This window comes from Hesperophylax consimilis, chromosome 5 (assembly GCF_061612785.1).
Source record: "Hesperophylax consimilis isolate HC1 chromosome 5, BYU_Hcon_1.0, whole genome shotgun sequence".
NCBI classification, from domain to species: Eukaryota; Metazoa; Arthropoda; class Insecta; order Trichoptera; family Limnephilidae; genus Hesperophylax; species Hesperophylax consimilis.
Genome location: NC_142840.1, coordinates 27,053,172 through 27,078,548, shown reverse-complemented (window position 1 = coordinate 27,078,548; position 25,377 = coordinate 27,053,172). Strand labels below are relative to the sequence as shown.

General features: G+C 32.5%; 3 non-coding genes across 3 annotated transcripts; all 3 read left to right on the top strand.

The window, feature by feature from the left end:
- Positions 1-7,211: 7,211 nt before the first annotated feature.
- On the top strand, positions 7,212-7,330 carry LOC149423719 (5S ribosomal RNA). The gene has a single exon (XR_016302254.1). It is a non-coding gene; the product is annotated as a 5S ribosomal RNA (ribosomal RNA).
- A 323-nt stretch (positions 7,331-7,653) lies between these two features.
- LOC149423718 (5S ribosomal RNA) lies at positions 7,654-7,772 on the top strand. The gene has a single exon (XR_016302253.1). It is a non-coding gene; the product is annotated as a 5S ribosomal RNA (ribosomal RNA).
- A 323-nt stretch (positions 7,773-8,095) lies between these two features.
- On the top strand, positions 8,096-8,214 carry LOC149423717 (5S ribosomal RNA). Its single transcript, XR_016302252.1, has one exon. It is a non-coding gene; the product is annotated as a 5S ribosomal RNA (ribosomal RNA).
- The last annotated feature ends 17,163 nt before the right edge of the window (positions 8,215-25,377 follow it).

Below are 25,377 nucleotides of genomic sequence, written 5' to 3'. Positions count from 1 at the left end.
TCAGAAATTAAGCAATTAGAAAATGAGATGGTTAATCCAAGGGTTCAGGGTCAATTAGATTTAACAGGATTTTTTTTATTATTTTTTCGTTACATTTTAGGCACATTTGAAAGAATTTTTTATTAAATGATTTTATTTACATTATTTGAGAATTTAATCTACAAATAAAGGAACAAGCATCACTTCATCAAATTCCCCACAAAACATTACTGTTGTGCATTTTTGTGCGGTGTGATGTAATAAAATAAGCGTGTAAATGTATTCAACTGTATAGAATATAGTTACAAGAAGGCTGTAATAATACTTTTCATAAATGATTACTAATGTGTACATAATATTGTTCTTCTGCATCAATCATAATTGCATTAGCTGAATATACTGCATGGTTACTTTTGCACTATATTATTATGTACATCGTATGTATGCAAAAGCTCTTATTTGTGTATAATATTATAAATAATTAAATGGATTTCTATAAAAGTGGATTAAGTTGAAAACAAAAGTTTGTTACATTAAATCAAAGGCTCTTTGTTTAGTAAAGGAATAATATATTGTTGTGTGAAGTGCTTATATAAACATTATTTGACAACCTTTTGATTTCCTCTTTGCATTGTTAAGCCGAAAATATGGTCACGAATTGTTCCAATGTGTCTCCGGAGAGTCATTTAGTTCTCCGATACTTGATACGTTATGACGCTGAACACTGATTTGATTCCGATCATGGAGAAATAACTTCAATACAACACAAATAATATTGATTGAACAGCCGTTAGTTTGACATTGGGGTTATTATTAACCTGGGGCGTGCCATTACGTAAAATGGGACCACTACATGGGAAATATTGCCGCTTATATTTAAATAGTTTTTTTTACACAATTTATAAGATTTAATAAAAAAATGTTATTATTAATATTAAGCCATAAACTTATAGAAATAGTTTCTTTCATTTAAATTTTAAAGTCAAGAAAATAGTACCTTACTACTTTTTAGGAACTTTAAAAAAAATCATTTAATATAAAAGAAATCATTAAGATCATCATCCTAATAATTTTGATGTTCACATCGCAATCTTAAAAAACATCATAAAATTCGAAGTTTGGCTTTTTATAAAATTAAAACTGTATCATAAAAAAACATATTACCATTATCAGCAAACAAAAATGTTAAGTAACTAAATATTCCCACCATGAAACTATATAATAATATGATGAAACTACAATAGATTTAATATTATTACTAAACTACTTCAAATTTCTCGTCAGTAGGGGGAGCATTGTTACACAAAATAACTAACTAATGACAGGTTCAGAAATCATAAAATACAAGTTTCACGAAACAACTGCATCAACATAAAAAGTTTTCCCCTTTAAGGTTTTGTATTAAATAAATATGGCTTTAACATTTCCAGGTCTTTTAGAATTCAGCAACATTTTTTCCAATCGCATTTTGGAGTATAAATGTTATTTTTTATCGGCATATTCATATTGTGCTTGAAAGGTAGGGTGGAAATGTTCTTTCTTTAGCACATTTCTTAAAGTTTCTCAGTATCTCTTCTATTGATCAGAGTATTTCTATCACGCCAGAGTAATAAGGAGAGATGCAAGTCTTTAAAAAAAGAGGTTGCGTGGTAAAATCCTGGAGAGGAAAAAATAATAAAGGCTTTTGTTTTTCGTGTTCGGAATTTAGAATGCATTATATTCGTATCTCGTTCCAGTCAAAGCAAGGCATATAATAACGTTTAAAGTAGCATTTGAAATTTTGCTTGAAATGACTAGATCTGAGATTTGAATTGTCAAAATATTCCAGTGCTTCCTCGGAACTTAATCAGCCTCTGAACAATCCTAAAATTGTGTATGTTATAGTTTCACTTTAGCTAGAAAGTTAGAATACTTAATACTTAACACATTTATTGTAATTAATTTTTATTTGCAGTACTCCATTTTATATACCCAGAAAAAAACTATATCAAGAAATGAAACTCTTGAAAATGAGAAAATTGTACGAATACAACATATGCCTCCTAATGTACAAAATCCAAAATGGACTTATACACACAAACACAACATTTAAACAAACGTCACAAGTACACGAACATTATACTAGGCAACATAACAAATTGTGCACAAAAATACTAAAAGGACTGAAAGTGGCAAAAGAGGCATAGGCCACGAGGGTGTACACATATACAATCTCCTTCCAGATAACCTTAAAACGGAGAGTATAAATGTATTTAAAAAAAAACTTTTTAATATTTAAGTTAAGAAAGTGAAATTTCTTAATAAATAAGTAATAATTATTTTTAATTTTGCTGTCTGTCTGTGCAGATAGATAAACAACAGCGCGTATTGTTTTTACGTCCAACAGATGGCACTGTTTTCCAAATAAGCATGTTTTAAGCTGTCACAGATGAGATCTATAAAATATAGGTATATGAAAACACAGGCATATACGAATGCAACGTTGTGTCAACATTTCAAAGCAATTGGTGAAGAAATTTCCTAAATTTAAGATTTCGAACTAAAGAAATAATAAATAATAACTTTATTATTAATATCCTGACGAAGCTCGATCCAAGCTATTATTATTATTATAAAAAAAAAAAAAAAAAAAGCAAAACCGGTCGATGTGAAAAATAATAAAAACTCGTAGTTAAAAACAAATTGTTTGATTTAATTAAAAATATAATGTCTAACCACAAAGTAATTGCTTCCCACAAAAAAAAACATTTTTATTTTTGTAAATATATTCAAAAATGTTATCATTCAATTTATATGAACTTTTTTCTGAATGATAACGTCATTGTGGAATATATAAAAAAATAACAAATCACCTTCAATCTACTTTATCGCCCGAACTAAAATTCAACAGAAATATCCAGAAAGAATATGAAATAAAAGTGTACAACAAGCAAAGCATATTATGTGCATAAGCTTGTTACTTTTCCAATGCTTTTTTTCTGTTTCGGAGTCCCCATGGCTGCAGGTTCATTTCAAACTGCCTCCGCGAAGCGGATTTTCCTTCACAACTTGCGAAAAAGGATTTTAAACTTGTTATTAAAGCTGAGAGGTCAGACGACTGTTAAATGGAAAAGAATCCAAGAATGTCCCGTCAAGGTGTTCTACCATATTTCAAAAGATTATTTATTTATTTAATATCAACGGTATAAATATACCATAACCAGTAAATCAAATACAATGACATCAGAAAGTATGTAAATGATCAGAAACTCTATAATGATATTAAAGTAAGAGATGCAGATACACGCAAAACTTCTAAGTAGACTTTCTAGGTTTAATATTTATTGAAAATATATGATATTATAGCCTTCTTGCAGTTAAATAGATCCGCCACATCTGCTTATCTATTACTAACTTCATGTAATTTATGTATAAGTGAGTATTTACAATGCTCAACCCTGGTATTGATACATTTATACATTATTTTGGAACGAGTTGCTCGCGCAAGTACATGAAATTCATTGAGGTTAAGTAAATTGGGGCTGCCTATACTACCAGTTACGATTTTGAACATAAATATTAAGTCGTTGAATTTTAATTCTTTCATTAAATATTAAATATTTATTTATTTATTCACGTCTAAGGCTTTTACCTGCAAACATTATTGTAGGTAAGTTATTAAGGAGTACGATAATGTAGGTACATTAAATTTATATTAGGTCAATGGTACGAAGGTCAAAAATCCTGACGACAAAGCGAGTCTAGTGACCTATTATGTCGTTGACTGATAAAAACATTGATTTATAATTGGTTTTGAACCCACTACCTCTAGGGCCTAGGATTATGCCACCCAACCACAGATATAGTAAAATAGTGATTTTAAATGTTTTTCTGCGAATTTCTCTAAAACAATTATACATCAATATATGAATATTATCATAATTTGCATAAAAAATGTTTTAAAAAATTGAAATTTTTTAGTTGGATAATTAGAGAATATGATAGAGGTTTCATATTTATGACAAATAGAAAAAAAGAGGATATAAAAAGCAAAGAGTTCACAAAAATACCAATTTTCTACGTATTTAACTTATTACGTAAGTATGAGTAGACTTACATTTTATTGGTCATGATTTAAAAGATATGATATTAAAGCCTTTTTGTACCTAGCTTCTGTGCAGTTAAACAGATCCGCTACATCTATATAACAACACAAGTATTACGAACCCAATAATTTGTATTTATTGCGTTAATATCGTGTCAATCAATTTGTTAGCACCAATTTTTATTTGCTACGTTAATCGATTGATCAAGCAGAACAAGATTTTTTTTTAAATATGTAATAAATATGTAAGTATTAGTGCTCATTGGAGGATGATGCCATTCCTCGTGATAAAGGAAAAAATAAATGCTAAAATGTTAAAATCCCTGATAATCCCTTATAAAATTACAAAAGTACGTAAATATAACCTCATGAAATCGTTATCAATTTTTATTTATTACATTACGTCATATTTATTTGTGTCATCTTTGAAGATGCTGTATGGGGGTATTTTTAAGGAAAAGAAGAAGAGAAAGTTTTGTGAAGGAAAAGGGACGAGTGGTGGGTAGGAATCTTAGGATCAGTGTGTCCAGGAGTGACGGACTTATGAATCTATCCCTCCAGCTGCCGCGCATGGTGATGGGTCAAAAGAGACCAGTTGGAGAGTTCAAACGGTCTCACCAAACAAGGCTCTCCCGAACTGGCTATCCACGCAGCTGGTGGGCAGGCGTATCTTGAACACACCTCACCCGATGAACCCGGGCACCCATGCTAAATCACCAAAATAGAGGTGTTGGTTATCCAATAAATGGTTCCCGGGGCCGCGGTACCCTAAACCGAAATCAGAACATATTTGAAAAATACACATACCATTGTTATTCTACGCATTTGTCATAATCCGCTCGGGAAAGAAATATTATTGGTATCTACTAAAAAATGTTGAGGAGTTGATAGATTTTATTTATTTTCTAACAATAACTATAGTTTATTGTGTTTTTGTTTTTTTTCACACTAAGCAAACACTATGTGGATTTACATAGATATAATATAGAAATATATCTACGTAATTATTGTAACTACGCCGACCAAAACATATATAAAACGTGATATACAAAAATAGGTCTAATGTGTGAATCGAAAAATAAAAATCAAAAAAATAAGCTCAAAAGCAGCATACGAAAATCAAATTTGAAATATTTTGTGAACAACAAAGCATTGCACTAAACCATTTTGTAGTATATTATCACTTGCCAGGGCGGGGGATATTTTCCACAACAAATAAATTGGTGTGTGAAAGGATAGAAGGAAAGGAAACAAATAAACATTCGAGTTTATCCAAAACGCTTTAACCCGAACCCGAAACTGACCTTTAAAAATGTCGCCGGTAGAATTTTTAAAAAGGGTAGTATTATTTATGAAAAGAAGAAAAAACGTATGTTGTTGCACCGAAAAAAAAATAATGTACCAACAACTCGACGGAATAAATTCTTTAATTAAAATTTTCGCTGAATTTTGTCCAACTGTTTCACGTTTCTGGCATTTTTCGATCTGCTTTGCCCCCTGGGCGGGAAACGGGGCTTTGCTTGCTAATGTGTCGTTAGAAGTAGGCGCTGAAACTGCCCACTGTGAATGAACCTAATTTTGAAGAAATATCATCTCGCATTAAAAAGTAGAAAGGTTCGCTCAATTTGAAATAAGAAATATTTAGTAAACAATTTATTTCCTCATAATTTTGTTTGGTATGCTTTTTTAACATATTTTTATTTCTTTAAAAATAATGAATCAGGAATTAAGTCACGTACAACTGCTATTCTAGACATTTGTTATAATCCTCTCGAGGGTGAAAGATACTCTTAGTATCGCCCTGAAGAGAAAACTCCATTGAACCGTTGCTTGACATGGCTTTAACTGTTTTGTGAAAACACATCTGGAGAGCCAATCACTTCCCGTCTTATTTTGCCCTACTCTTTTCTCCAAACAATTTCCTTCTGCCTCAAAATATAGGTAAGTAACTACTTCGCAAGTGACATAAAAAATGATTGCATGAAACATTGTTTGATATAATCTGCCTCACAATATACTTCAAACATTGAGATGCTTTAAATTAACTAGCTTCAGGCACTTGCGATTCTTGCTATGATCAATAAAATAATTAAACAATGGTTTGTAATAAAATATATTTCAAAAAAGACGTCTAATATCATCCTTGATACTCGATCTCGGCAGCCCAGATGAGACTTAACCAAGGCTTATAAAATAATATGAATTCTTGTGGAACAGGAAAATACTGAACACAAAGAATTAAATGATAGTTCAGTTTCTGCGTAAAAGTTTCCAAGAAAGGAAATATTCTCAGAAGACCATGAGTTATCCTGTAAAATAATAACACGTGAGTGGGGTAAGATCATCACTTTGAATCAGCACAAAATGTTATAAAAAAAATACAATATATCGAAGAACCTTTCTAACAAAGAGATTATGGAAAATATTTTGTTGAATATAAGCACTATACTTTCGGTAAAAAATCAATAAAATTAAAGCGTTTGAAATTATGGATTTGGACTCAGAATTCTGAAAGTTAAAATTGAATAAATGATGAAAAGTAAATTAATGTTTATTATTTCTAAGACAAAACGTTTCTCTAAATGGTTTTCATCTTGTTTACATTACACGATAATTTACTTTGTTAACATCACTTTATTTCGATACACAATCAACATGTTTTGTGGATGAAGTCCACTCCTTTTTCGCCATCACAAATTTAGTTGTCTTTTAATTTTATTACTTCGTAAAATAACATTATTTGTAAATTAGTAGGAAAAATACATTAAATTACGATTAGAAATCGTTGAAGCAAAAAATGTTGTTTTTGCATTTCAGATGACAGAAAATAAAATAAATTTTACTAAAAATGAAAACGTACCGTGTTTAGTTTAGTAAAGTGTGTTTAGTTATTGATATACTGTTTAATCAACATGTTCTCTATTTTGGTATTTTCTGAGAATTAACCTACTAAAAATTGATCTCTCTCAATTTACTTTTTTAATTTCTAAATTACTAATCGTAAAAAAAAAAAAAGTGGGTGTGTCAAGCCTACGCAAGACAGAAGTGAAACTTCTAGTATTCTTCTCTCTTATTATTAGGGCTTTTTTATACTAATTTTCATATATTTATTGGCAGGTAGAGTAGAAATTAATATTGTTTAACGTTTGCCAACGACCATACCATGTTGAACACACCGGTTCTCGTCCGATCACCGAAGTTAAGCAACATTGGGCGCGGTCAGTACTTGGATGGGTGACCGCTTGGGAACACCGCGTGCCGTTGGCCCATTTTTTATGGTAATTTCATGTTTTTTTTTATTTTTTTATCGTTACTATCATTAATAATATCATAAAATTCTTTAACTTTTCAAGTATGCTACAGGCCTAAAATATTACTTAGTGGATTGATATTATGGTCAACCATTGAAAAAAAAAATTCCTGCAAAGTTATGGATGTAATTACGATCTTTTTCAAGCGCGTATGTAATGATTATTTTTATCAACGTCGCACACACCTTGCTAATGTTTTCAGTATTATTAGGGCTTTTTTATACTAATTTTCATATATTTATTGGCAGGTAGAGTAGAAATTAATATTGTTTAGCGTTTGCCAACGACCATACCATGTTGAACACACCGGTTCTCGTCCGATCACCGAAGTTAAGCAACATTGGGCGCGGTCAGTACTTGGATGGGTGACCGCTTGGGAACACCGCGTGCCGTTGGCCCATTTTTTATGGTAATTTCATGTTTTTTTTTATTTTTTTATCGTTACTATCATTAATAATATCATAAAATTCTTTAACTTTTCAAGTATGCTACAGGCCTAAAATATTACTTAGTGGATTGATATTATGGTCAACCATTGAAAAAAAAAATTCCTGCAAAGTTATGGATGTAATTACGATCTTTTTCAAGCGCGTATGTAATGATTATTTTTATCAACGTCGCACACACCTTGCTAATGTTTTCAGTATTATTAGGGCTTTTTTATACTAATTTTCATATATTTATTGGCAGGTAGAATAGAAATTAATATTGTTTAGCGTTTGCCAACGACCATACCATGTTGAACACACCGGTTCTCGTCCGATCACCGAAGTTAAGCAACATTGGGCGCGGTCAGTACTTGGATGGGTGACCGCTTGGGAACACCGCGTGCCGTTGGCCCATTTTTTATGGTAATTTTATGTTTTTTTTTATTTTTTTATCGTTAACATCATAAAAAATTTTATATCATTCTTTAACTTTTCAAGTATGCTACAGGCCTAAAATATTACTTAGTGGATTGATATTATGGTCAACCATTGAAAAAAAAAAAGGCGTTAAAAACAAAAAAATTATGTGCGATGGCCGAGAATCGAACTCGGATCAACTGCTTGGAAAGCAACTACGCTGACCATTACACCACCAACGCCAGTTGTCGAGATGAGCTAAGAAGCATTTATATTTTACTTCAAAACTTTGACTAGATCAAATGAACTTTAATCGGTCCCGCATTTTCGTTTCGGTCATGAGTTGGTTTTACTCCGGTACTCGAAATTGCATGACGCGGGTAAAGAAGTTTCACTTCAAAAAGTTGAAACAAAATGGGACAACTTTTTTCTAATAATGGGTTATTTCGTGAAGCATATCATACCTACAATAATAATTCTGAAAAAAAAATCGCAGAAAAAAAAGGGTTGTAAATTTAATTTACGTGAAATCACGAACAAAATTCCACGAATGGCGCGAATTATTGCCAAACATTAAAAAAATGACAAAAAGTCAACAGGTAAATAACAATATATTTTACAAATGAGATTGAAAGTTTCGCAAACGTTGCTGGAAGTTTTGTATTTGTCGTTAAATACTAATTTAATTTTAAACCAACTAAAACTAACCTAATTTTTTTTAAATTAACTGGATTAAAAAAAAAAACAACACAAAAATAAATGAGAAAAAAAGAAATTTATATCTTGTCCATTCAAATATGCTATATTTACTCTAAATTATACGTGAATTTCTTTGTTTATGTGAGTTCCAAACGAGAAGCCGTGCGCTTTGAAATGTTCTCGGAATGGTAAAAAAACCCTCAAGGTATACTACAGGCAACACCCTATTTACCCAAGGCCCGGGAAGGGCTAATATTAAGTCATTTATTCCCTGCCAGCCTTCGTGAGACTTGTTAACTTAAATTAGTAACAACATGAAAAATACAAACAAAATTCCCGGAATGCGTACAAGGTAAATTAAGGTATGATTTAAGATTTTCACGGTTAATAATCTAATGCCGGTTATTTTTCGTGAGCTTGAGCATTCACCATTATTTCTCCGTCATTTCTTGCAGTAACTCTAAAAAAATGCCTTTACTAACTAACTTAGTGGAAAACGAAATTTACTGAAATGAAACGCAGAATTTTTGAGAAAAGAGAGCGCAATTCGATGCAGGCAAAGTATTTACATTTTGTAGATTCTATTAGCACATTTTTAGGCATGCGATCGAAATTGAATGTGGTCTATTGTTAGAACATGGTAACAGAAAGCCTGTTATTATGATATATAATCAGCAAAACTATCAGCCAAAATAGCAAGATCCGGCGTCATACAATTTAGATTGTTGCTTTGTTTGTAACCTGAATTTCTCTTCTCTCATAAGCCACAAATATTTTAGGAAGTTAAAAATAAGATGAGAAGCCACACATTTTTGCCAATTAGTTTAATAAAAACAAATTGAAAGTTTCCAACTGAGCTAGTTATCTATAGTGAAAAATTAACAAGATTTCTCAAATTTTGTTAATGAAAAGAGGAAAACGATGTTTGAATGTGAACTTTGAATGTTTAAGATGTTTCAGGAAAAAATATCTCTAACCTATTTTTATGAATATGGAAGATGTCTCCCTCTACGAAATTTCAGTTCCGAATGTCCCTTTAACTAGGGCACTGGGACATCGACAAGCTTGGACTATCGATCCCTTAATTATGTGCTTTGTTACAATTGATGAGAAATGTTGTAATTGGTAATTAGGTAATTACTCAGATATTAATTGACTCGTGTCAAACGTGACAAAAACTGGTTAGTGATTAGAAATTAAAACACGAACCTTATAGTGAAAGGCGAATAAAACTCAATTATTAATCTATTTCAGGAAAATTTATTTAATGGCATTTAGATTGGGGATTAAGAATTACCGGTTTATTAATGTTTCATTCAATGACTTATAAATAACGGTTTGGCCAAATCATAAAATTAATAACACGATTATATTACTGTTCGACGACTAAATTGAATATATAGGTTGAATCGGCGAGAAATACAAGCTCTAACCTGGAATCCGCTTTGAACGGGAGATTATTTATTCAAAAGTGGGATTGACAATAATTGAAGCATTGAATACGCTCAAAGCGATATCCTTAACACTAATACTTCATCGATTAAATATATAATTTATTGATACACAATTATAATCGTGTACCAACGCTTAACAGATGCATGACGCATGACCCATATGAAGGAGTCAGGGGAAAAACAGGTTTTGTCACGTTTTTCAGTTTTTTTAACTGGCAATGCAGTTTGAATGGATATGTTCTACCAAAAACTATAGGATAATAAATTTTGTAGTCACTGGGATATCTTGCTTTTAAAATATCGGAACAGGGTACAAACAAACTTTGTTCTTTTAATATTCAGAAAAAAACAACCGTTATCTATGGTCGATTATGACATTGACAGTTTTAGGTTATATTTGGGTATTAACTATATAAGTTTCAAAAAATATTTTTCAGAATTCAATTATACTAATTATATTCCAATACATCATTTAGTTTTAATTAATTACAGTAAGTATCTTGGTGACATTGATTATTTTCCCGCTGATTTTTGTGTACTCACATCCCTTGTGTGGAATTGATACAAAAAATCCCTCTACAAAACAACACTAAAGTTGATACAGAATTTGTGGGAATGCTCAAATCCCTTGTGTGGAATTAATATAAAAATTCCTTCTACAAAACAACACTAAAGTTGATATAGGATTTGTAGGAATGCTCAGATCCCCTGCGTGGAGTTAATATTAAAAATACCTCTACAAAACAACACCGCAGTTGATACAGAATTTGTGGGAATGCTCAGATCCCTTTTGTGGAGTTAATGTAAAAATTCCCTCTACAAAACAACACTAAAGTTGATATAGGATTTGTAGGAATGCTCAGATCCCCTGCGTGGAGTTAATATTAAAAATACCTCTACAAAACAACACCGCAGTTGATACAGAATTTGTGGGAGTGCTCAGATCCCTTGTGTGGAGTTAATGTAAAAATTCCCTCTACGAAACAACACAAAAGTTGATACAGGATTTGTAGGAATGCTTAGATTCCCTGTATGGAGCTTGTATAAAAATTAGAGTAATAGTCGCAGCTCAAATTGCCATTTCACAATGAATCGCAGAGAGAAATATAGCGACGTAAATGATTTGATTATTTAGCTCGTAACTTGGAACCGAGGAATTGTGGAAGAACGAATGGCGTGTTGGTTGGAATTAGTGAAGCGAATTTGAAAACAGATTGTAGTAGCAGTCACGAAGATTGATGTCAACATTATTTCTAATCACCCCCTGTGAACTGTCCAAAGTAGGTGCACATATTCAAATAGTCTCTGAGTTTGTATATTTTGTGAAACAAACATTGTAAAGTCATACTGAATATTCATATAATATTTTTAGTTGAGAATTTTGGCACACAATAAACACATTTGATAGAAAACGTTATTCTAAGAACAAGTGAATTGAATAAGTTTTTTAAATTAATTTGCCTTAAAATTAGAGTCAGGTCACGGCATGAGTCGAAATTAAGAATTACAGATGACTGAATATGATTTGAATGAAGCAAGGTGTGTGCCAAGACAATGTTGTATGGCGGTCAAACCACGTTAGTTTATTTTATTTGGATTTAGGCCGCTAGCTATAACACTCCTTATGTACATGGCGACAAGGTTTAATTACCCGTCGTCTGATCAATGCAAGAAAAAAACATCGTCAAAAGTGTGTTTAATTTTATTTTGCGAAGTTCAGGCACAAATATTTGAATGTTTTACGATAATTTTCTAAAAACTTAATTTTGAAACATTATGCAATAAAACCATAAATTAAAAGGAGATTTTTTAACTTAAAATCAGTTTTTAATAGCCTGACACGTTATTTTTTTCTGGGCTTATAAAATACTTCCTCGATTGTTTTAAGGGCCAAGAATTTAATTACAGATATAATATTAAAATGCTAAAATATTTTTGAACGATCAAATTTTCAATCAAAATTACATTACTTCGTAGTGTTTTGACTTAATATAAATTTTACATTACAATTTGTTTGTATTCTCTCAACCACCATATTAGGCTAATGCCCTTATCACGGTAGTAGTGCAAAGGTTATATTATAATGTAACAACAAGAATAATAAATGTAGAAATAAATAATATTTAATAAAGAACAAATATAAACCACGATAAAAATAAAAATTAAACTGAATGATTAAAATAGAATTTAATAAAAAAATAGATTAAAAAAATTAATAAAAACAAAAACAATAAAATAATAAATATCAAATTTAAAAAAAATGCAAAATTACGACAGCGTACAGAAATATTAGAAAAATTAATTTTATTTGAAATCATCGTGACAACACACAATAAATAATAAGTATCAAAAAATCTGTTTCAAAAATATTCTTTCACGATTATTCAATTTTTTTTACTTATACAGGATTTTAAGATACGTGACTTACTATAAACGGTGATTCCTGACATTATTTCGAGTAAGAATTGTAAATGAAATTTGGTCTCGTGTAACATTTTATGTTTTTTTTTCAAGTATAATCGTTAAAAAATCAATAGGTATTGGACAGTTCGGGTCGGGTTGAGGGGTTGGGTAGTTACTGGAATGAGTGACCTGAGTGAAAAGTCACCTGGGACCAAAATTTCATTAACTTATAATTTCATTAGTAATCTCAGGAATCCCTAGATAAAGTAAGTACACATACTGATATCAGCTGTTGTTGATAGGTGCATCGGTGATTGCATGATTGTGTCCTGTTATTCTTTGTCCTGTGTTGTAAATATACTCCCTACTCACCTGTGAGCTCGCGATCGGCTCATGTATGATATAAATAAATAGGTCTAGCGTAACACTAGAGCCAAGGCATCGTATTACAGGTGAATTCACGGCTTTATGTAAAAGTTGAAGTCAAATTTAAGGCAAAGCTTAATGGTAAATCACTATTTTCGATTAATTTTTACTACGAATCGGTTTAAATTATGCTAACCGAAAAATATGCTTTCGATAAATTGAAGCTTTTGAGTAGAATTAAAATAAGATTGTCAATTACCTCATACAAAATATACGCATAAACTACCACGTAAACATCAAAATACGATTTTATGGCTAATGACAGTGTGTGTGACAGTTATGTTATGTCCGTGACAGTTTCCCTTGATTAACTTGTTTCCTACTCATAAAATTATTGAAAAAAAAAACCTTTTAAAATCTTCTAAAAGTTGCAAAGCGATTTTTATGCCTATAACCAATATTCATGGTGCTATAAGGCTTACTAAGAATATACACTTTTTCGGCTTATGACTTCCTCTTAATTTTCATTTTTATCATACGCTCTACCTGGATACCTAAACAAAATATAGAAGAGATAAGCAGGTACCAAAATCATTTTTTAAATTTTATTAATTAATGAAGATACTATATATTATTTATTTATAGTATTATTACGCTAGCGTCTGGACGATTTAGGCCCTCTGATTGGTCGAATTCAAATCGTATGTTTCGGGTAAATCCTGAATAGGGGGTCTGCAGGCAAAATTCGACCACTCTGGCCCCTCTGGCGGTATAAGAACGAACGAAATGACTGGCGCGAATTTTTAAATATGCAGCTAAAAATACGAATAGTTACGCAAAATTACTTGACCATTAACAAGCGTTTAATAAGAAGATTTTTTCTGTAAGCTTATCACTTTGTGATGGCATTATTTATTTTATTAAAACATAAATAATGACATCACAAAGTGATACTTTATTTACATCACTTAATTACATACAACCTCTACATATTTCATGAACGAAGTTCACCTCATCAGTAGTAAGTATACATTGAATTCAAAAATTAAATATAGTTTACAATTGGAAAGAAGACATGAAAGGAGGGGGGGGGGGGTACGAGTGGGCGGAGTTTATCAGAATTAGGAATTACAATATCGTTAGACGAATCGTTATCGTTATCATTATCGAAAGACCAGCTGAGTGGGAAAATATTTAAAAGAGGGTTTATAATTTTTTTTGCTTATTAATTATATCTGATTTTATATTGACATGTTTTCTTATTTCTAAAATTTCATGATTATTTTTTTGCGATGCTTTATATCCTGTGTGAAGTATTTTATGACCTGAATTTTTAGCAAAAGTGTAATCATTATTCAAATTATGATCAAACTCAGATTCATTATTTCCATTTAGAGCTCCGAGATGTTCTTTAGTTCTGATTCAAAGTTTCTATTGGTTCTACCTTTGTAAAATAAATTACAATCATCCCAATTGAGTTTATAAACTCCCGATTTTTTTGTTTGATTATCGCTATCTTTATTATTTAGAATATATTTCTTCATTTTGTTATTAGTGTAAAACGCCGGTTGAATAGTATCACGAATGTTTTTATTTATAATTTTGGAAGTATCGTTATCCACAAATAGAATTCTACGCCATTGTTTATTTCTATCTTAAGAAATAGGGTAAATATACCGTGTGAAGAGATTATGTTTAATTCAGTATTTCAACTATCAATTTAAAAAAATAACCGTTATTAAATGCTATTTGTTTTATGAATATATTGTTTTATGGTTATATGCTATTTGTTTTTCAGGTCTAAAAATGCTTCACGTAAGATATAAAGCATAGCAAATAAATATTTTTTTAAATTTTAGAATTTAGAAAACATGTTAATATAAAAGCAGATATAATTAACAAGATTTTTTTTTATAAACTCTCTTTTAAATATTTTCCCACTTACCTGGTCTTTACGTCTAACGTTATTGTAATACCCAATTCTGATAAACCCCGTCCACTCTTACTCCTCCCCCTCCTTTCACTTCTTCTTTCCAATTGTAAACTATATTTAATTTTTGACTTCGGTGTATACTTACTCCTAATGAGGTAGACTTTAAACATGTAGTGGTTGTATATAAAAAAAGATATGTAAAAATGAAATAAAGTTTAATAAGATTACATTACATTTCAGAACACCTTTGTAACCTTCACTGGCTCAAGTGCCCTGCAAGAATCCAATACAAACTGTACTGGATGGTGTTTAAATCCATCAATGAAATGGCCCCTCCCTACATCTCTGAACTATGCGTCCCAGAAAACACTGGCACTGGTCTGACGCAGTCAACTCTTAGATCAGCAACATTATCAGCTGTAGGCCGACTGATAGAACCTATGCGCAAGCCAAATACTAAGTTTGATGATCGCGCTTTCGGAGTATCTGGGCCGAAGGCTTGGAATAAACTCCCTCCGGAACTAAGATCCATAACAAGTCCAACAGAATTCAGGTCTAAACTAAAAACTTACCTTTTTAAGCTGTCGTACCTTTATATTAAATATACCATTCCCAAGAGAAAGTCCAGTTATATTCAATTTTCCAATTATGTCCTAAATCTTGTATCTAAATTTCGCTAATAAACAATTAGATAATGTTAATTAAGTGTTAATCTCAAGTGACCTACCAGGTAAGTATTGTACTGTATATTATCTCCATAAATAGTTAAGTAATAACATAGATCACTGTAGAAATGTATTATAAGTTTGTACAGCGCCCTTGATTTGGTGATTTTGCACAAAAACGGCGCTATACAAGTCATCCAATTATTATTATTATTACATTATTTTATCTATTTACGTTGTATATCAATGCATATGTACGCAATAAAATGTCAACATTATATTTATTTATTTATTGGGAAATTTGTATAGCGCCGCTTTTGTGAGATATCACCTCAGGGGCGCTATATTGTAATAATCCTTTTATAATAATATATATACTAAACCTATAATTGTGAATGACCTAATATCTACCTATTAAATGCAAGTGTTGTAAGTATCACTTAAACTGGGCGAAGCCTACCGAAGTGCCACCCGCAGGGCCTAGCAGCAAAAAACCCGCGGAGCGGGTTTTTAATTTCTAGTTATATATCATTTTGTCTAAAAGTTTGACAGATCTAATTTAATTTATTTTAAGTAGTAGTTGTTCAAGTTCATTTATAATATCCCGTGATTTTTCTCGAACTGTTTGGCCACTGTAATAAACAATGACTGCGAACGATTGAAAAACGTTTTGAAGGCCTTCATTCAGCGGTGAATAAAAAGGGTTGTGATAAAATTTTGCAACATGGTATGTTGAAGGATTATGAGATATAAACTTTCGATTTAATTTATTTTTTACTCTAAAACCACTAAAATTTTTTTTAAATTTAGAATAAATTTAATCGACTGGCAAATTTCTTATTGAATTGACACGAAAAAAGATTCTATTCAAACTTTTGTCTTTCTTGTTGCCTATAGCCCGGTTTACATGGGTGATTGAATTGAAGAAGATAATAGATATATAACGAAAAAATATATATCCAAACTGGGAATCAAACCAATTATAAACCACCGTTTTATTTTTCCGTGTCTCGTCCTGTTTCATGTTTCGTATTTATTTATTAGTATTATCTTATTCTTTAATGATACAATACGAGCATCAATATAACCTTCAGTATTCCCTTGTTTGGTATAAACCTTCAAAAGCTATTAAAATAAAAGTTATTCCAATAAATATATATATTTTAGGAAATGAAATAAAAAGAATTTGGCATTCTCAGACTATAAAAATATTACCATTCGTTATTTCGGCTACTGGCATTATACCTAGCTCTCTCATTAAAAATTTAGGCGTATTAGATCTATCAAAAAATTTATACATAAAGATGTAAAAGTCGGTCATTTTGAATACATGTAGGATAATGATTTTTTTTTAAATTTTTATGTTGAGGGAACAGTAGGATTTAAAGGCCCTGTTAGAAGTTCTACCGAGCCGAACCCTCTGATATGAAAATATCTGGAGTCGGTGAATTATTTTCCCATTTGATCTTTGGTGAGTTGACGTGTTGTCCTTGTATTGTTTTGTATTTATTTTGCTTATATAATGCACTTACATAATGTTGATTAACTAGATGATCATTTGTGGAAAAGTGTGTGGAAGGGTTTAGTTTTTCCTATGGGGAAGATTTAATCCGGACAATAAAATCGGAAGTTTAAATAAAAAAAAAACATATTTATATATATATATGTAAACAAAGTTATTTGTGTTTTAATGGAATAAAGTTTAATAAGATTACATTACATTTCAGAACACCTTCGTAACCTTCACTGGCTCAAGGGCCCTGAAAGAATCCAATGCAAACTGTACTGGATGGTGTTTAAATCCATCAATGAAATGACCCTACCCTACATCTCTGAACTATGCGTCCCGCAAAACACTATACATATTTCGTTTATTTGTTTTTTTGAAAGAACAAAATATTATTTACCATCTTTGTTATTTGTTATACATCAGGGCAGATGTGTGTTGATACTTTCCTTTCTCAATAGCCTGGCAATTCTGTCTGTCACATTGTGCAGATAAGGCAGGAAGGCACAGCCTTTCGACTCTTGTTCAATTCTGTCTTTGTTTGGTGCAGATTTGGCTCCTATGATTTGCCTTGTCTGACTTGCTGGGTAACCGTTACGCTCTAGTGCATCGGTCAGCTTTGTAAGTTCCGCTCCGATTTTTTGTTCTTCACATATTCTGGTCGCTCGGGTCACCAACGTATTGATAAGTCCTCTCTTCTGCGCTGGGTGGTGGTGCGAATCAGCGTGTAAATATCGAATCGTATGGGTTGCTTTCCTATACAGGGTGTATCGGCACTAACCCGACAAACTTTAACCAGCTATTCCTTAGCACATTTGGAGTAAAAATGTTATGGGCACTTTGCTGTCCGCAAGAGAAAGCGCAACACAGCATACTGCCCCAAAAAACTTTTGGACCTGAGAATCTCGTCACTTACGTACTGACGGATCAGCTTTCAAAGTTCTCAACCAATATCGGCGTCACGTTTATTTTTCAAACGGTGAAATAAATTTCCAAAAATTGGTAGGTATCCCTCATTTTGATTGGTGTCCGCAATAACTAACTTATTAACTCTGCAACACTCACACCTAAACAAAAACACACGACAAATGTTTTACACCTTCCGCAGAAGAAATTATTATGTTTACGCACCAAAATTTAGACATGAAGCTATCTTGGAGAGAGTAAAATTTCAGGTGTATTGGTCTCTGAGCGCTCCCGTAAGTTAAAAACCTCCGAAAAACTATCAATTTTCATAAGTTGCATTCGTATTTACACGCACTCGTGAGTAATTTATCAAAAACTTACATAAGCCGTACATTTAACCTCGGAGTGTAAAGGCCGCCTATGTGTAAGTGATAAGTTATAGGACAAAATTATGTTGTACTGTATTTGAACTAGAAAGTTGAAACTAGAAAAGTACAATTAGTATTGAACTAATTTTGAGTTATTGTTTAAAAACGAGTGAACAGACAGCAGAAGTGAATTAAAAAAACTTAAGCAACTTTGTTGTAAGTTAGTTCAAAACGGCGCGACTGCAAATTTGGAACGTTAAAATAAATTAAAAAATAATAATCCTAGCGTTCGGCATAAAGTGAAATGTATTCTAAGCAGATGTCCCATTTCTGTTAAATCGTAAGTAGGTCAGTATTGATTAATGGGTCATTGTCAGTGGTTTATTTATGGGGTCACTATACATTGTTTACATTGCATTTTGCTATTGATACTTTAAGATTTATCATCGATGCCTTCGACGTGTTTGAAAAAAGTTGTACGTTTTTTACGTTTTGATTTTGATACTTATCATCGATGCCTTCGACGAGGTAAAAATTAACTCCGACATGATTCAAAGAGTGCAATAATCAATCATCAGGTGGACCCAACTGTGCTTGGAAGTTAACGGTGAACATTTTAAATAATTTTTGTGACGTGTTTGTGTTTTGAATTGGAGATCGGAACATCGCTACATATTGTGAGTACCAACCTACGCTAATAATAATTCCTATCCATTGCGTCGGAATCTCAGATCGAATGACAAAAAAAAATTAATCCTGAAATAGCCAAAAAATATTTGTTTTTCTTTTTTTTTGGGTGAAACTGCTCAAATCAAAAAAAAATTATGTTTATTTGGGTTCCCCATGTGGTGTAGATTTTCCAGTTTTCCGCTTGTACTGAGTTTCCGGACACTGTGTATAATTTAAAATGAATAAATAGTAAAATAATTGATTTTTTTTTTAAATTTTTTATTCCAGATCTCGGGGAGGGTAAAAAACTATTGTAAGATAATACATACACAATAAACGAAAACAAAAGATCATAATAATAATACAAAAAAACATAATGAGATTAAAGTTTTTTTTTTTTTTTTAAAGAAAAAATATTTAAAAATATATATATAAATATATAATTTTAACTATTATCATTTTACAATCCTTCTACAGATAACACAAGCAAAGAAAACCTCTTATCTAAGACATATTTTAAAAGCTATAACAAACGGACAAAAAAAATGTTTTGTAACAAAGTTGGGTGAAATAATTGTAGGTACCTAATGTGTTGAAATCTTCTTACACAGTATGGTAGGGGCCAGGTCAGAGTGCCTACTTTGGTCAAATGATATTTCATAAGGGGTCAAAAGTTAGATATATTCCAGCCACATGGAGGCCAATTTCGTGACAATATGATCCCAGACTTTAGCTCCTTTGAAATGGTTGTGTTCTAAGCAACATTTTTGCAAAAAAATATCAGATTTTTTTTTCTCAATTCGGATATTTGAACATTTTGTAATAGACATCACTCTCATAAATAATATAGCAGGTAAGCTAAATAAAATTGTTTTCTCACTTTGGCTTGAAAATTACACGGTAAAAATAATCGTGTTAAAAAGTGATAGCAAGCCAATTTCTTGATAAAATATTAGTCATTCAAAATATATCGAGAACACGTGTTCGTTTCTTGAAATATGACGTAATGCGAAAATATCACTAAGTCAACATCAATATCAGTATTTGTTCGAACACGTGTTCCGCCGTCGTCATAAATCATTTGTTTTTAACTGATACTTTTTTGTTAGGAACTCTGTCAATTCAATCGTTAAAGGTCTGCAGTCCCGTTTTTAACAGGAAGACTTTGACAGATTTTTAATACATTAACAGTACACTGTAACGGACGTACTGCTCCGGGATCGGACGCGGTCGCCACATATTGAAATTTGCTATTTACCTTAACTTACCCTGTTGTTAAATTGAAGAATGTAAAATGCTGATGTGTGAAAAGATAAATTGTTATAACCCTCTGTTTGTAAAATGATGTAAAATGTTTTTGTGATCTTATAATAAATGAACGTCGGAGCTTGGCTAGAGGTATACGGGCAGAGAAGTATTGTGAGAGCTGGTAAAATCATATTTTAATTCGGGCACGATTGTTAGAACCGTGCCAAAACGTAGTGAGAAGCCGTGCCGTGCGCCATGCGCCGTCATAGCGTCACAAATGACCGGTGGTACGCCGTCATTACGTCCCACGGGCACGGTTCTGAGGATCGTGCGAAACTACCGGCCGAGCGGCGGTAGACGTCCCGGCGGGGCGCCGCGATAGCGTCGCAAATACGGCTCACGGATTCCAGGAATCAAAGAAAAAGTGGGCCCGTGTGCGCGTCGCGCGCCCGCTGGCGGCTATAAAACGGGCAACAGGCCCTCAAAACGTCAGTTAGCCAGCAACCACCACCAGCTCTACACCTCTCTCTCTGCTCTGCCCTCTACCTCGCTCCGACTTCTGCTTCTACTCGCCTTCTTTCACTCTGACCCCCGCCTCACCCTGGACCACGGACTTGCCTACCCCTTCGGACCAGACTCGGAATCAGCTCAAGAACAAGCGACAAGCTATCGGACCATCTCTACAGCGGCTTCAGAGACGGCCCCGTTCTACCCCTCCACGCCACTGAAGGACGACATCTTACGCCTCCACAGATTGGGATCACCGGCCCTATCTACAGTCTTGTGTGTCACGATTACGTCTGATACAGTACACTATGTAAAATATAAAATAAAAAAAAAATTTAAATTTTTTTTTTTAAAAGAAAGACAAACATTCCCGGGTTACGAATAACCCAACAATGTTTGAAAATCTCCTACTACCACCACAGAAAGCCGAAAATGTTGCTTGTGTTGTGATGGAGGACTAAGCCAGCCGAGGAATCGAACACGCGACGCTCGGGTGAGACCCAAGCGCTATGCCCACTCAACCACTGACCGGTCAATATTCAAAAGATTTTATCCCCTACCTACTTTGTAGTGTTATAGAGAAATGCGAATTTCATTGTTAAACCAGACCCGTGAAAAAACAAATCCATAATATGTTCTGAAAATATAATACGAAGTTTTTTTTTAAATTTTAGAATGTTGAATAAAAACTACAGAAATTACACAAAAATAGTAATTTTGAAGGTGTCTGCGTTTAACTTCGGTTCAATGAATTCTAGAACTGGGATTTGTTTTGATTTACTAAATTGGAACTGATTTTGGGAAAAATTCAGATAAGCGGTAACCACAATAATTAATTAATTTGTATTAAATTTGTGAATTTATTTAAATATTTGATAGAGATTGTAATTTTTTAAAGTTTGAGGCAAGTATTTTTTTTAAAGATACTTTCAGCTTCACAAATCCTACAATTTTATTATCCAATGATTTTTCATGGGTCTGTGTTAGTTCTATAATAATTATTAGAGGAAGTCTTCATTGTAACTGAATTAGATGTGAGTTTGCGTTGATTGCTAAGTAATATTTTCGAGGATGCTGGTTATTTCATGTTTCGGAAGGATATTGATAAAAAATTGCCTGCATTTAAAAATATACCTTTGACACGAGTGCCCTACGGAAGAGACAATCCTTTTTTGGGAGTATTTTTTTTGTACTCCTAATCAATCAGCTATCATTTAGAACAGTCATACTAGATATTTTTTGTATTATTGGTCAGCAAACCGGCAATTTGTCAGCCATAAGTTGTCATAATAGGTTGTCCAGTCTATAGTTAGTAATAAGATATAGCATGAATAACTTACAATTCTTGAGGTGATTTAAATAAAAAGCCCGCCCTACACCAATTATCCAAGTACTATTATTATTAAAAGCTTACTGACCCCACATTATATCATGGCAGGCTGCAGGTATATTATTGATTCAGGACGGTTTGTTTCACAGTTCTGTGAAAGTTCTTTTCAAGTCTGATTGTTATTGTGAAATAACTGGCCAATAATTCTGTGAAACAATCCTTCCTTAGAGTATAATTCCCAGAATTAACTGATAGATATGAATCTTACACTGAATTTCCTCCATTGCTGTTTATCTACATATTATCATATTTTTTTTATTCCTAGAGATTTTGCATAATTTATCAAGGGGCGTTATTTTCATCTATTTTAGCAAAGGTGCTTTAGGGTTCTAGGATCTTAGCATAAATTTGAGCTGCCTAATGCCAGAAAATCTAACATTACCAATTTAATGCTAAGCCCTCGGCAATAAAGGTGCGGAGGGTAATTCTATGTAGGGCTCTTTCAGGTTGAAATAACTTTGCGTAATGTTATGTGAAAATTCAATATTTTGTAAGAGATAACATCCCTCGATAATCTAACATTTCAGTACCTCTCTTTCTACTACGACATTGTCGAAATATGTTTTCATTTGTCGACATGTTTTTACAGTCGCTAGAAAATGTCAGAAAGTAAAAACATTCTATAAGGATCGTCCCAAAGCATTTCAATAAGAAATGTGGTAAAGTGCAGATTTATAATTTTGGGGTGGAGGTTAAAGTACATTACAAAAGGAAATAAATAATTGACGCCCAAAAAGCTAAAGGTAAAAAATTGATATGTTTTTATGATATGCCAGCACAGATCTGTGAAAATAATCTAATATTATAATCGTAGGATTTGTGAAACTGAAATTTATAAAAAGTAAATTTGCATCGGGAACTTACAATAACAAATTCGAATAATTCAATAACCGTTAGTAAATTTGAAAAATTACGTCATCAGTCAAAAATTTAAACAAATGAAATTTACATTCACATTCAAATAAAGTATCACTGGTTAATTAAAATAAAATAATTTTGGTATCTATTTTATCGCTTGTCTGAATTGTTTACATAATCAGTTTCAATTTTGAAAATGACACTTTAATTTAAAACATATCCAATTTCTAGGGTTCATTAAACTGGAGCTACAAACAGATTCACAACCGAAATTAGTGCTTATAATAAGCGATTATTGTTACTTAAGGGTCAAGTTTTTTCTTATTTCCATATTTTTATTTTATATTTCAGATCTCGCGGAAGGTGGTGAAATCCCACGAGTTCCATATAATACATAGAATATATGAAAGTAACGATGAAAAAACATTGTAAGATAAGAAATAGAAAAAAAATGATAACATATATTAAAAAAAAATAATAATAACACAGAAAAAAAAGAAACGAAAACAAAGTTAAACTTTTAGACATTTTGAATTGGCTCCATCGCTTGTAAATGGGACCATGCCAGAAGTCCAGTGGTGCCATCACAAGAGTGTTTTCACTCGTGTAGCTAGTTATCCGTTTTCTGTAAATGGGACAGTGTCAGAATCCAGTGCTGCCATCACAAGAGTGTTCTCACTCGAGGATAATTGCGTTCAGTAGCTGGTGATCCGGTTTTTGTAAATAGGACCATGCTAGAAGTCCAGTGCTGCCATCACAAGAGTGTTCTCACTCATTTATAATTGCGTTCAGTATTTGGTGATTCGTTTTCTGTAAATGAGACAATGCTAGAAGTCTAGTGCTGCCATCACAAAAGTGTTCTCACTCGTGAATAGTTGCGTACAGTAACTAGTTATCCGTTTTCTGTAAATGGGACAATGTCAGGATCCAGTGTTGCCATCACAAGAGAGTTCTCACTCGTGAATAATTGCGTTCAGAAGCTGGTGATCCGTTTTCTGATTATTCTCTCAGCTCGGAATTCGTAGACGCGCCCTTATACGAACATCTCAGTGGCACAGACTGCAGTTCCGGGACAACCCAAAAAACATTCGGTACGAGTTGTTGTATTTTACTTCAATTCTTTTTAGAGATTATTTATTATAGTTTATCGTTGGGCCACAGCTTCGAGGTACATGAGATGGTGCAGTGCGTGTTAAAAAGATGCATTTTTGCTTATTGGCTATACTTATTAAAACGTCTAGAAATCATTTGTCGTCCTAATTCACAGTAATCTTCTCTGTCGCTCAATATCCGAGTCATCATTGAGCTTCGCTGTTATGACGATTTGTCCTAAGCACTTGATTTCGGAATTTTATGTTATTCTCGTGTTTTTTAGACTAACGGTAGGGCCTGCGTACTTGAATACTAGCAATACAGATTTAGTAGGGTTATAGACCATGTTATGCTCAGCAGCATATTCTTCCTATGTCTTTAACGACTTTCTAGTAGCTTTAATGATTGGCGACAAAATGACCGTGTCATCTGCATACACAATGTTATTTTCGCATGATGACAACCTACATTTACCGAGATGAGTAATCACTCTTATTTTTATTATTATTTATAATAAAACAAGTTTTTTAAAGTAGGTTTAAAAAAAAAAAATACCGGACAAAAGTCCCAACTGCTCCCAACCGTCTGAAGACAGTGAGACCATAGCATCCCCAAATGGGGTATATTGTAAGGCTGAAGGTAGTGAGGAGGGGGGGAAGATGAGAAAAGGAATGTGGAAGAGTATCTGGCTATTCAAATCTGGTCACCAAACACGGCTTAAACCATTTCAAGCAACGTTTCAATTCAGGGCAATAATGAGAGCATATTCCACTCTGGAATGTGCAACAAATATTCTATATATTATTTTAAATGTATGAATTGTGAATTAACACCAATTCAAAAAATTAAATTTACTTGCGCACGCCGGGATTTCAACCCGCGACCTTCGTTTTCCTAGTTAATAGCCTTACCCCACAACCACGGAGGCCGTTGGATGATGAAGATGGTATATTTATTTTATTTTGCCATTTTTCTTCTTCTGAAATTTACCAATGATACATTCTATAATATAATGTCTACACTCGCACGTAGGTGAGAAGAATCAACTAGTATAGGTATTCAGAGTGCGCAAGGAAAGAAGTTATGCGATACA